This window comes from Anabrus simplex, chromosome 5 (assembly GCF_040414725.1).
Source record: "Anabrus simplex isolate iqAnaSimp1 chromosome 5, ASM4041472v1, whole genome shotgun sequence".
NCBI lineage: Eukaryota > Metazoa > Arthropoda > Insecta > Orthoptera > Tettigoniidae > Anabrus > Anabrus simplex.
This window is the reverse complement of record NC_090269.1, coordinates 454,155,972-454,168,018: the sequence shown is the minus strand read 5'-3', so window position 1 is coordinate 454,168,018 and position 12,047 is coordinate 454,155,972. Positions and strand designations below refer to the sequence as shown.

Below are 12,047 nucleotides of genomic sequence, written 5' to 3'. Positions count from 1 at the left end.
TCTGAATTTACCAGATGTCAATTGGGAAGGAAATGTGAATGACAGGATGCATAACCAACAATAGAGAAATAAAGAGACTAAGGAGGTGCAGCCTGGAAAGAAATGGAGTTAGAAATGCCTGTGGAAGGAGAAATTGAAGGAACTTACTAGAAAATTGAATTTAGCAAAGAAGGCAGCTAAGGATAACATGGCGGCAAGCATAATTGGCAGTCATACAAATTTTAGTGAAAAATGGAAGGGTATGTATAGGTATTTTAAGGCAGCAACAGTTTCCAAGAAGGACATTCCAGGAATAATTAATGAACAAGGGGAGTGTGTACGTGGGGATCTTCAAAAGGCAGAAGTATTCAGTCGGCAGAATGTAAAGATTGTTGGTTACAAGGATAATGTCCAGATTGAGGAGGAGACTAAGGCTAAAGAGGTACTAAAATTTACATATGATAACAATGACATTTACAATAAGATACAAAAGTTGAAAACTAGAAAAGCAGCTGGAATTGATAAGATTTCTGGAGATATACTAAAGACAATGGGTTGGGATATAGTACCATATCAGAAGTACTTATTTGATTATTGTTTGGTCGGAGGAGCTATACCAGATGAATGGAGAGTTGCTATAGTAGCCCCTGTGTATAAAGGAAAGGGTGATAGACATAAAGCTGAAAATTACAGGCCAGTAAGTTTAACATGCATTGTATGTAAGCTTTGGGAAGGCATTCTTTCTGATTATATTAGACATGCTTGTGAAATTAATAACTGGTTCGATAGAAGGCAGTTCGGTTTTAGAAAAGGTTATTCCACTGAAGCTCAACTTGTAGGATTCCAGCAAGATATAGCAGATATCTTGGATTCAGGAGGTCAAATGGACTGTATCGCGATTGACCTGTCTAAAGCATTTGATAGGGTGGATCATGGGAGACTACTGGCAAAAATGAGTGCAATTGGACTAGACAAAAGTGTGACTGAATGGGTTGCTATATTTCTAGAAAATAGATCTCAGAGAGTTAAAGTAGGTGAAGTTTTATCTGACCCTGTAATAATTAAGAGGGGAATTCCTCAAGGCAGTATTATTGGACCTTTATGTTTTCTTATATATATAAATGATATGAGTAAAGGAGTGGAATCGGAGGTAAGGCTTTTTGCGGATGATGTTATTCTCTATAGAGTGATAAATAAGTTACAAGATTGTGAGCAACTGCAACGTGACCTCGAAAATGTTGTGAGATGGACAGCAGGCAATGGTATGATGATAAACGGGATTAAAGGTCAGGTTGTAAGTTTCACAAATAGAAAAAGTCCTCTCAGTTTTAATGACTGCGTTGATGGGGTGAAAGTTCCTTTTGGGGATCATTGTAAGTATCTAGGTGTTAATATAAGGAAAGATCTTCATTGGGGTAATCACATAAATATGATTGTAAATAAAGGGTACAGATCTCTGCACATGGTTATGAGAGTGTTTAGGGGTTGTAGTAAGGATGTAAAGGAGAGGGCATATAAGTCTCCGGTAAGACCCCAACTAGAGTATGGTTCCAGTGTATGGGACCCTCACCAGGATTACCTGATTCAGGAACTGGAAAAAATCCAAAGAAAAGCAGCTCGATTTGTTCTGGGTGATTTCCGTCAAAAGAGTAGCGTTACAAAAATACAAAGTGTGAGCTGGGAAGAACTGAGAGAAAGAAGAAGAGCTGCTCGACTAAGGGGTATGTTACAAGTGATGAAAATCATTTTTCGTCCGTATTGAAAGTTTCATAAACTGTATATAGGATAATATCTTTTGTTTATTTCCACCTATTCAATACATTACAAGATGTTGGCATTTACTTTAAAACATTATTCAGATGAGACATGTTTCGCCTCCTACTGTGAGGCATCTTCAGTCATTATCAAAAACCTTGTTATTTTACCAGGAATCTGGTTAAAGATATTCAAAAATGTGTTTGATGATTATAAGAGAGGTAAGATTTAAGTTTGTTATAAACATGTTCATGAAGTAACTAAAAATCTAATATATTGATAAAAACATATGTAGTTCTTTGTTGAATAGGACTTGTTTGATAGTTCTATAGTAAAAGAAGGTGGCTTGAAGCTGTAGTCATTAACAGATGTCTAATACATAGTGGAAGGCATAAAATATCAGTTATATGAGAATATACATAACATTCAAATGATACTAAAAACTAGTGGATTCATAGGTAGTACATATAAAATGTTCAATGAAATAACTAAAGATCTAATAAAATGATAAACACATATGTAGTTTTTTGTTGATTAGGACGTCGTATGATTGTATGGCTTAAAGCCGTAGTCATTAATAGATGTCTAATACATATTGGAAGGCATATGAAATCAGTTCAATGAGAATATATAATACAATCAATTGATACATAAAAACTGGTAGATTCATAAGTGGTACATTTAAAAATGAAGGCGTCATGTGACTATAGATGACAGTTGATGGCTTAAAGCCGTAGTCAAAGTTTGAAGTTTAGTTCAAATAACTGCTAATATATGGTAAAAGATATAAGTCAAAATATAAAGCTTAGTATAAAAAATAAAAAATATGAAGGAAAAACATTCCAATTGCTTGACAAAAGTTACTTGACGTTGGCATGCATTTGTCCGTGATATTTATTGGTCAACAGTTCGTAGGTTATTTTAGATTTATTCGGCAAGATTGCGTTGACAAGAAGTTCTTCAGATGTTTATAGTTGGCCTAATTTGTATTAAGTCATCAAGAAAGTTGCAGAGATGATGATTGGTGGAAAATCTCAACGTTGGTATGGTTATTTTGACGTGAAGGTTGGAGAGCTGTTGTGTTCTTCTTCGATGACATTATATTTTATAACATGTTGATTGTACTAATTTATACTATTGAAGAGTATTATGGAAGTTTGATGAGGCTGTTGAATTATTGTTGTTATAGATTGGTTCTGAAACGAAGAAAAAACTGTAGTTAATTTTGACGAGAATGAAAGAAAACAATGGGAAGGTTTTGTTTAAGTGTTGTTAGTGAGAAAATGTTGGTGCTTACCTATGGCATTGTAGGCCCGTTTGACAAGCTGTGTGAGGTGCTATTAGGATACTAATGGTCACTAACGGTTTTTACTCCTTGTGTTGTACGTATGTCGTCTGGCCAGAGGGGGAATGGTAGGAGGGGGCGGAGTTGTAGGCTTGTGATTCGTGAACGGGAGGGAGTTGTGAATAGTAGGGGAAGCGGAGGGACGTGTATCGTTTATTGGTTTATGAATGGCGCGTGGAGGGGAATTACGTAAGATGGGAGGGGGAGGGGGGTATGATGTATTTGTTGACGTAGGGGTGTTTGTTGATACTGTTTTGAAAATATTAAAAAACTTTTTGTCCTGAAGGTTTACATTATTGAATAATGTTACTATTTGGTCATATAAAGGGCTTCTATTGTCTATTGGATCATTTAAATTCTTATTAGCATTGAATTTTTGGTCCAAAAATATGTATAAATTTTCGAATTCGGTCATAAGTCTACCTTTTTTTATTGTTTTTAAAATTTGAAGGTCCTGTTCAATTGTGGTAAAGTTGTGCCCCATTTCTTTCATGTGATTGCTCATTGCTGAGTGTTTATTATGTTTCTGAGCATTGAAATGTTCTGTGTACCTAGTTATGAAGCTTCTTCCTGTTTGTCCGATGTAAGAGCTGAAGCACTCATTACATTTTAATCTATAGATACCGGAGCCTGAGTATTTATTATTTTCTGAACTTATTGTATTATGGTTGAAGAACATTTTTTGGTTTGAATTTTGAGTTTTGAAAGCTATTTTGATCTTTTGATTTTTTAAGGTGTTGGTTACTTGGTGTATGATTGGGTTGGTGTATGTAAAAGTTGCGAACTTTGATTTTTCATTTTTTATTGGGGAGAGGTTTGTGGATAGTTTCAATTTAACTTTATTAATTAGTTTGTCTATGATAGAGGGATTATACCCATTAAAAGTGGCTATTTCTTTTATTGTATTTATTTCTTTTTTAAAATTGGTCGTTGAAAGGGGAATTTTTAGAGCTCTGTACACCATACTATAAAATGAGGACTGTTTGTGTGATTGTGGATGAAGGGAACTTTGTTTAATAGTTATAGGTGCGAAAGAGGGTTTTCTGTAAATTTGGAAATCAAACTTATTGGAAGTTCTTGTTATTGTGATGTCAAGAAAATTAATTGATTTGTGGTCCTCGTCTTCTTTGGTGAATTTAATATTGTTATCCAGATTATTTAAATAAGTTAATATGTTTTCACTATTGTTGAGATTTTTGTCAATTATTACTAGCGTGTCGTCAACATAGCGTAGCCAGAGATTTAATCAATTGATGTTATTTATTATTTTGCTGTTTTCGAGGTTTTCCATATAAATTTCAGCAAGTATTCCGGATAAAGGGTCCCCCATGGCCAGGCCTTCTTGTTTGTATATTTTATTGTTGAAAGTGAAAAAGTTGTTTTGTAAGACGAAGTTTAGTACTTTTAAGAATTCTTCTATTTCTATTTTGCTTAAATTGCTATGTTTGGAAAGATTGTTTTTTATTATTTCTATAGTTTTTTTAGCGGGAATGTTTGAATACATGTTAATAACGTCGAAAGAGCACAATGTGTGATTAGGTTTTAAGTTAAATTTTTTGAGAGTTTCACATAGTTCTATTGAATTTTTGGGGTGTTTGTTATGGAATTTGAAATGTTTTTTGAGAAATTTCTGAAGAAATTGTGAGGTTTTATATGTCGGGCTATTTTGGCTGTTTATGATTGGTCGAATGGGAACGTCCTTTTTATGTACCTTCGGTAGCTATCTGACGGTGGGTAGTTTGGGGTTCATATTAATGAGACTTTGGTATTCATGTTCATTAAATAAAAATGAAGAGTTTTTTAAAAGTGTTTTTAGATTACGTTGAGTTTTTGTGCTGGGATCCTTTGAGATTATTGTGTAGGTCTCATTAGAGAAGAACTCCTCAGTTTTATGAAAGAAATGGGGCACAACTTTACCACAATTGAACAGGACCTTCAAATTTTAAAAACAATAAAAAAAGGTAGACTTATGACCGAATTCGAAAATTTATACATATTTTTGGACCAAAAATTCAATGCTAATAAGAATTTAAATGATCCAATAGACAATAGAAGCCCTTTATATGACCAAATAGTAACATTATTCAATAATGTAAACCTTCAGGACAAAAAATTTTTTAATATTTTCAAAACAGTATCAACAAACACCCCTACGTCAACAAATACATCATACCCCCCTCCCATCTTACGTAATTCCTCTCCACGCGCCATTCATAAACCAATAAATGATACACATCCCTCCGCTTCCCCTACTATTCACAACTCCCTCCCGTTCACGAATCACAAGCCTACAACTCCGCCCCCTCCTACCCTTCCCCCTCTGGCCAGACGACATACGTACAACACAAGGAGTAAAAACCGTTAGTGACCATTAGTATCCTAATAGCGCCTCACACAGCTTGTCAAATGGGCCTACAACGCCATAGGTAAGCACCAACATTTTCTCACTAACAACACTTAAACAAAACCTTCCCATTGTTTTCTTTCATTCTCGTCAAAATTAACTACAGTTTTTTCTTCGTTTCAGAACCAATCTATAACAACAATAATTCAACAGCCTCATCAAACTTCCATAATACTCTTCAATAGTATAAATTAGTACAATCAACATGTTATAAAATATAATGTCATCGAAGAAGAACACAACAGCTCTCCAACCTTCACGTCAAAATAACCATACCAACGTTGAGATTTTCCACCAATCATCATCTCTGCAACTTTCTTGATGACTTAATACAAATTAGGCCAACTATAAACATCTGAAGAACTTCTTGTCAACGCAATCTTGCCGAATAAATCTAAAATAACCTACGAACTGTTGACCAATAAATATCACGGACAAATGCATGCCAACGTCAAGTAACTTTTGTCAAGCAATTGGAATGTTTATCCTTCATATTTTTTATTTTTTATACTAAGCTTTATATTTTGACTTATATCTTTTACCATATATTAGCAGTTATTTGAACTAAACTTCAAACTTTGACTACGGCTTTAAGCCATCAACTGTCATCTATAGTCACATGACGCCTTCATTTTTAAATGTACCACTTATGAATCTACCAGTTTTTATGTATCAATTGATTGTATTATATATTCTCATTGAACTGATTTCATATGCCTTCCAATATGTATTAGAAATCTATTAATGACTACGGCTTTAAACCATACAATCATACGACGTCCTAATCAACAAAAAACTACATATGTGTTTATCATTTTATTAGATCTTTAGTTATTTCATTGAACATTTTATATGTACTACCTATGAATCCACTAGTTTTTAGTATCATTTGAATGTTATGTATATTCTCATATAACTGATATTTTATGCCTTCCACTATGTATTAGACATCTGTTAATGACTACAGCTTCAAGCCACCTTCTTTTACTATAGTACTATCAAACAAGTCCTATTCAACAAAGAACTACATATGTTTTTATCAATATATTAGATTTTTAGTTACTTCATGAACATGTTTATAACAAACTTAAATCTTACCTCTCTTATAATCATCAAACACATTTTTGAATATCTTTAACCAGATTCCTGGTAAAATAACAAGGTTTTTGATAATGACTGAAGATGCCTCACAGTAGGAGGCGAAACATGTCTCATCTGAATAATGTTTTAAAGTAAATGCCAACATCTTGTAATGTATTGAATAGGTGGAAATAAACAAAAGATATTATCCTATATACAGTTTAAGGGGTATGTTCCGAGCTGTCAGTGGAGAGATGGCGTGGAATGACATTAATAGACGAATAAGTTTGAGTGGCGTTTATAAAAGTAGGAAAGATCACAATATGAAGATAAAGTTAGAATTCAAGAGGACAAACTAGGGCAAATATTCATTTATAGAAAGGGGATTGGAATAACTTACCAAGGGAGATGTTCAATACATTTGCAATAACTTTGAAATTATTTAGGAAAAGGCTAGGAAAACAACAGATAGGGAATCTGCCACCTGGGCGACTGCCCTAAATGCAGATCAGTATTAATTGATTGACAGATTGCTCTAAAGTGATTTCCATTTGTATAGCCTATATCGTGGCCTACGTTATAACACAAGGCCTGGAAATCAGGAGTGGGACAATAATGCAAGCTTGTTCCACATTTTGCCACTAGGTTAGCATCTTGATGCCCTTAATTGTATCATGTGCATTATATACCATATAAATTGTGTCTGCATCTAGCTGTAAAGAAGGTGACTTAAAGTGTGAGAAAGCTTAGATGTGTTTAGAACCAACTAACGAAGTGTGTCCTGTTATAGATATACTTTAACTGGTGCTCGGTGCTCTTTGCGAAGAAGACGTAAGAGCGTAAATGTGGCATACATACGGGGAGAAAACATTAAATCACAAAATATTATAATACCATGCACAGAGTTCATGCCAGAAACACGGACAAGTTTACTTTCAGTGAAATTAATGAGAGGCTTTCATGGCTCACCAATGAATTTCTGCATTACCTGTTACAGATTCAAAATTATCCTGCTAAAATGATGACACAAAGGAAAGATATCAAACTTTGGTGCTAACAACTTTGTCCAGCATATGATTTCTAATCAGTATCGGCTTCCATTATGGGTTTAAGCAGAACCTCTCAAGTGATGATATAGAGCTGCTCTTAAGGAACCGGAGAAATAAAGGAGTTACCTGGGATATGATGGACATGAGATCAGATCCGCATGCCATCAAGTCAATGCTTTGCACAGGAATCAGCGCATCTTCTAGAAATGATAATGTGGAACAAGGGGAAGGTGCTTTTACCACGTATCTGAAGCCAAAAGAGTATATATAACAAAATATTGGGATATCTCTCTTTTACGATTGGTTTTACGTCGCACCGATACAGATAGGTCTTATTTCGATAATGGGATACGAAAGAGCCAGGAGCATGAAGGAAGCGACCATGACCTTACTTAAGGTATAGACAACCCCAGTATTTGCCTGGTGCGCAAATGGGAAACCACATAAAACCATCCTCAGGGCTGCCGACGGTGGGGTTCGAACTCACCATCTCCCGCATGCAAGCTCACAGCCGAGTGCAATTAACCACAGGGCAAACTCGCTCAGAAAACTGTATCTTAACATCAATAACTGTATTTTTGCTTTCAGAAGAACTGGCCCCTCTATCTTTCATTTCAATTGCAATGGTAGCATGGTTCCTTGTAAGACTGGCAGAAGAGTGAACAGACTGTGAAGGCTCCTTGTGGAAGATATCACTAATGTCAAAAATGCTTTTCAGGCGTTTGCTCTATTAAACAGAGTTTTGTCTTAGGTCTGACACTAGACTCATCAGAGTGGGATTTGTCAGACCCTACCCACATACATGCTGGGATGTATGCAGGTGAACATATTAGAAGCCCTTATAAGAGGCACAGTCTGATAACTGCATACGGGAGATAAATCTCCACAATGGAATTATTGCCTGCCTAGCAATTCCGAATGGAAAATTCTAAATTCCCATGGAGGGAATTAGATATTTTTCACCAACAGAGCATGACAAAAATGTTAAAAACATATCAGAGGTAAGGCTTCTCAGGCGTTTGTTCTATTAACCAGCGTTTCGTCTTAGGTCTGACACTAGACTCATCAGAGTGGGATGTGTTAGACACTACCCACTGACGCTGGAATGTATGCAGGTGAACTTATCAGAAGCCCTTATAAGAGGCACAGTCTGATAACCGCATACGGGAGATAAATCTCCACAATGGAATTATTGCCTGCCTAGCAATTCTGAATGGAAAATTCTAAATTCCCATGATGAGTCTAGTGTCAGACCTAAGACGAAACGCTGGTTAATAGAGCAAATGCCTGAAAAGCCTTACATTCGATATGTTTTTGACATTTTTGACATGCTCTATTGGTGAAAAATATCTAATTCCACACGGGAATTTAGAATTTTCCATTGAAGATATCACTTCCAGCAAGCTCAAGCATATCACTCATTCCTAAGACAGAGGCAGCTTAAAGTATTCAAAAGCTTCTTTTATATTGCTTTTTAAAATAGTTTCTCACTTTGTCACAACATCCGTGATTTTATGTCATGAAAATATTTAGTATCAAATTCCACTAATATTTCATAGGACATTTTTCATGGCACACAATCTGTGAAGTGTGTATTGACAGTTCACTCACCGTAGTTCTTCTGCAGAAGTTTTAAGACCACTTTCGAAGAAATTGGTGCGAACAGAGCAAGCAGTGGTACAACGCTTCTGAATCTCAGAAGAAAACCACTTGACCGAATAATACTTTAAGTAATGTGAAATACATCCAGGAGTGATTTACATTTGCCGTTTGTGTAAAACTGGGGAAAACCTAGTCAGTAATTCTAAGGAAAATATATCAAATGTATTTGAGATGGATGTAATTCATAGTCAAAAACAGACTACTAAGGTGTCAAACCACGATCCAAGTGGCATGAACCGGAACTACCAGTTCGTCCCGCCAATTCTCGGCTCTATTTTCTAGTCATGAGTAATAATGTAGGCCACGGCCCACATAACGTCAACAAAAGTTCAGTTAATGCAACATTTTTTTAGCGCAATATCTAGGTATGATTGCACTGACATTTGTTTTTCTCTAACCAACTTCTTGCCACAGTCATGATCGTCTGGTGCACAGGCCTGTCAACTGTTGGTCTTCAGAACTAGTTGTACAATGTTAAGTGCAGCGGCGCTATTTATGAATTTACAAAGTAGCGTATTGGTTTGGACTGAGACAGAGGGACAACGAATCAAGCGAAGGGATTAGGGGCATGAGGTGGCTGTTACGCCTCTGGCATTTAATACGGTGACAGCAGCGCATTCAAAAAGTTGTTGTAACTTATCATGCCAAACAGAGACAAAGCTATTGGTCTGGATTGGTTAGGTCTGGCTAGTGGCAAAGGCATTGGTCTGGATAGGTTAGGTCTGGTTAGTGACAAAACGATTGGATTACGATCATGCAAAGAGGGTCTGGGGGGTTTAGCCCCAAGGTTAGGGCTGTGAAGCGGCTCTTAGGCCTCCAGTACTTAGTATGATGACAGCAGAGTATTCTATGTTGGATAGTGGCATAAAGCTGACACTGCTTACATGCAGCTAAAGACAAAGGAATAATTTGCTCAAAGTAGGTAGCGTCTCGGGATTAAGGAAAGTTGAATAGAATATGGATATTGAATTTTCACGACCGCATTGTAATGTAAATCGACTTTCAACCTATGATGTCGTGTTACATACATGTAGTATGTATTGAAGAGATGTTCAGTTCAGAGCAACCGATGCAAAATCGGGAGGTTGTGGGTTTGTATCCCACTGGTGTCCGGTTGGCCATTTTTGTTCTGTAATTAACATCTCTTCAACACGTACTTTTCTTTTGCTAGTGGCTTTACATTGCACTGACACAGATAGGTCTTATGGCAACAATGGAATAGGAAAGGCCTAGGAGTTGGAATGAAGCGGCCATGCCTTAATTAAGGTACAGCCCCAGCCAGCACTTGCTTGGTATGAAAATGGGAACCATGGAAAACTATCTTCAAGGCTGCCGACAGTGGGATTCAAACCCACTATTTCCTGGTGCAAGCTCACAGCTACGCACCCCTAATCGCACGGCCAACTCGCCTGGTCAACACATACTAACAGATTTGAAGTCGATTTCAAATGAATACAAAATTATTGCTGTTCTGTATTGTACACTGTTTCATTACAGATCACATTTGATGTGCGGGCTGGTAACAGAATGCATTTTACTTGATGGCCGGGAGTGACGTCATATCCGATTCAGTCTCAGCCAATGGAAATGCTGCTGCGTAGCTAAGCAATGAACAACAATGCGTGATAAATTATATTAGGTTATAAAAGTAAATGTTACTTCTGGGGACCGGCAGGTTGGTCCCTGTTTGTCGCAGTGAACACAACTCTCCTCTACAAGGTATTCCACATAAGATTTGTAACATTTCAAATGCTGTATGATGCACTAATAGTTATGCTGCACATCCTGAATTTCCATCCAAAACGTCATCTACACACCTGTGGGGATGTAATAAATTACCTCATATGATACGATGTCATCATGAAGGAGAAAGTGGCATTCAGGCAACCAAAATAGTGTTAAATTAAAATCCCAGCAGTTGGCAGCCGGGGTGATTTTGCAGTGAAAAGTTTAAAAGAAACCACAATTGCATAATGAAGCGAACCATACAGAAATAACACAGGTAATTAACAGAATGATACTGCAAGAAATTTGGTGATACGCGTCCCACTCACTCACTACTAAAAGACAAATCTGCCACTTCAAAACCGAACCGTACATGACAACGGTCTTATCACATACCCTGGATAGTAATCGTTTAACTTAATAATACCTATCATGAAGTTGAATTATGCTAAAGAAATAATCCAGTCCATACACCGCACATTTACGTACCTAAAACAAAGCATGGAATTAAGTGTAAATCGAAGCAGAAACAATGTGTAACGACCAATTAATCAATGGAGCCAACTATTCTACACAATGATAAACAGACTGAAAGTAATTAATGCATCATTTCACTCGAGATATGAACGAACTGTACCGTTATTTTGGCGGAAAACACGCTAAATTTTTAATGTGGATGAAGCCTCATAATTATCGCACTGCTAACACAGTTCGAGTATTTTTTGCACCATAATTAACGCACGTACATTTCTTTTCAACTTACCTATCAACAAGTGTAAAAAAAAATACTACCAAAGTATTCTAGGTACCCCAAGTCTCAATAATCTTCGCCAACACGAGACCAGCACGACTCCAATCCTCAGACAATGTCGCCAACCACCGAAAATTGAAGAAACCGCGCAGAAACTTTACATAAACCGCATTTTTGTAAACGTAAAAACGTACAGTGCTGATTTTCACCCAAATACACTGAAATTCAATTCTATCAACTAAGAATACTTCACTGAACCGTCATCTTCTTTACTATCGGGAACTTCCGAAGAGTTCT

General features: G+C 36.5%; 1 protein-coding gene across 2 annotated transcripts in view; it reads right to left on the bottom strand.

The window, feature by feature from the left end:
• LOC136875119 (zinc finger protein 782) overlaps window positions 1-11,844 on the bottom strand; it is a 183,997-nt gene extending 172,153 nt beyond the window's left edge. For both annotated transcript variants that reach the window (XM_067148860.2, XM_067148859.2), the window contains exon 1: window positions 11,763-11,844. The gene's annotated coding sequence lies outside the window, so the exon portion shown is untranslated. The remainder of the gene's footprint in view (window positions 1-11,762) is intronic.
• Window positions 11,845-12,047: the final 203 nt, after the last annotated feature.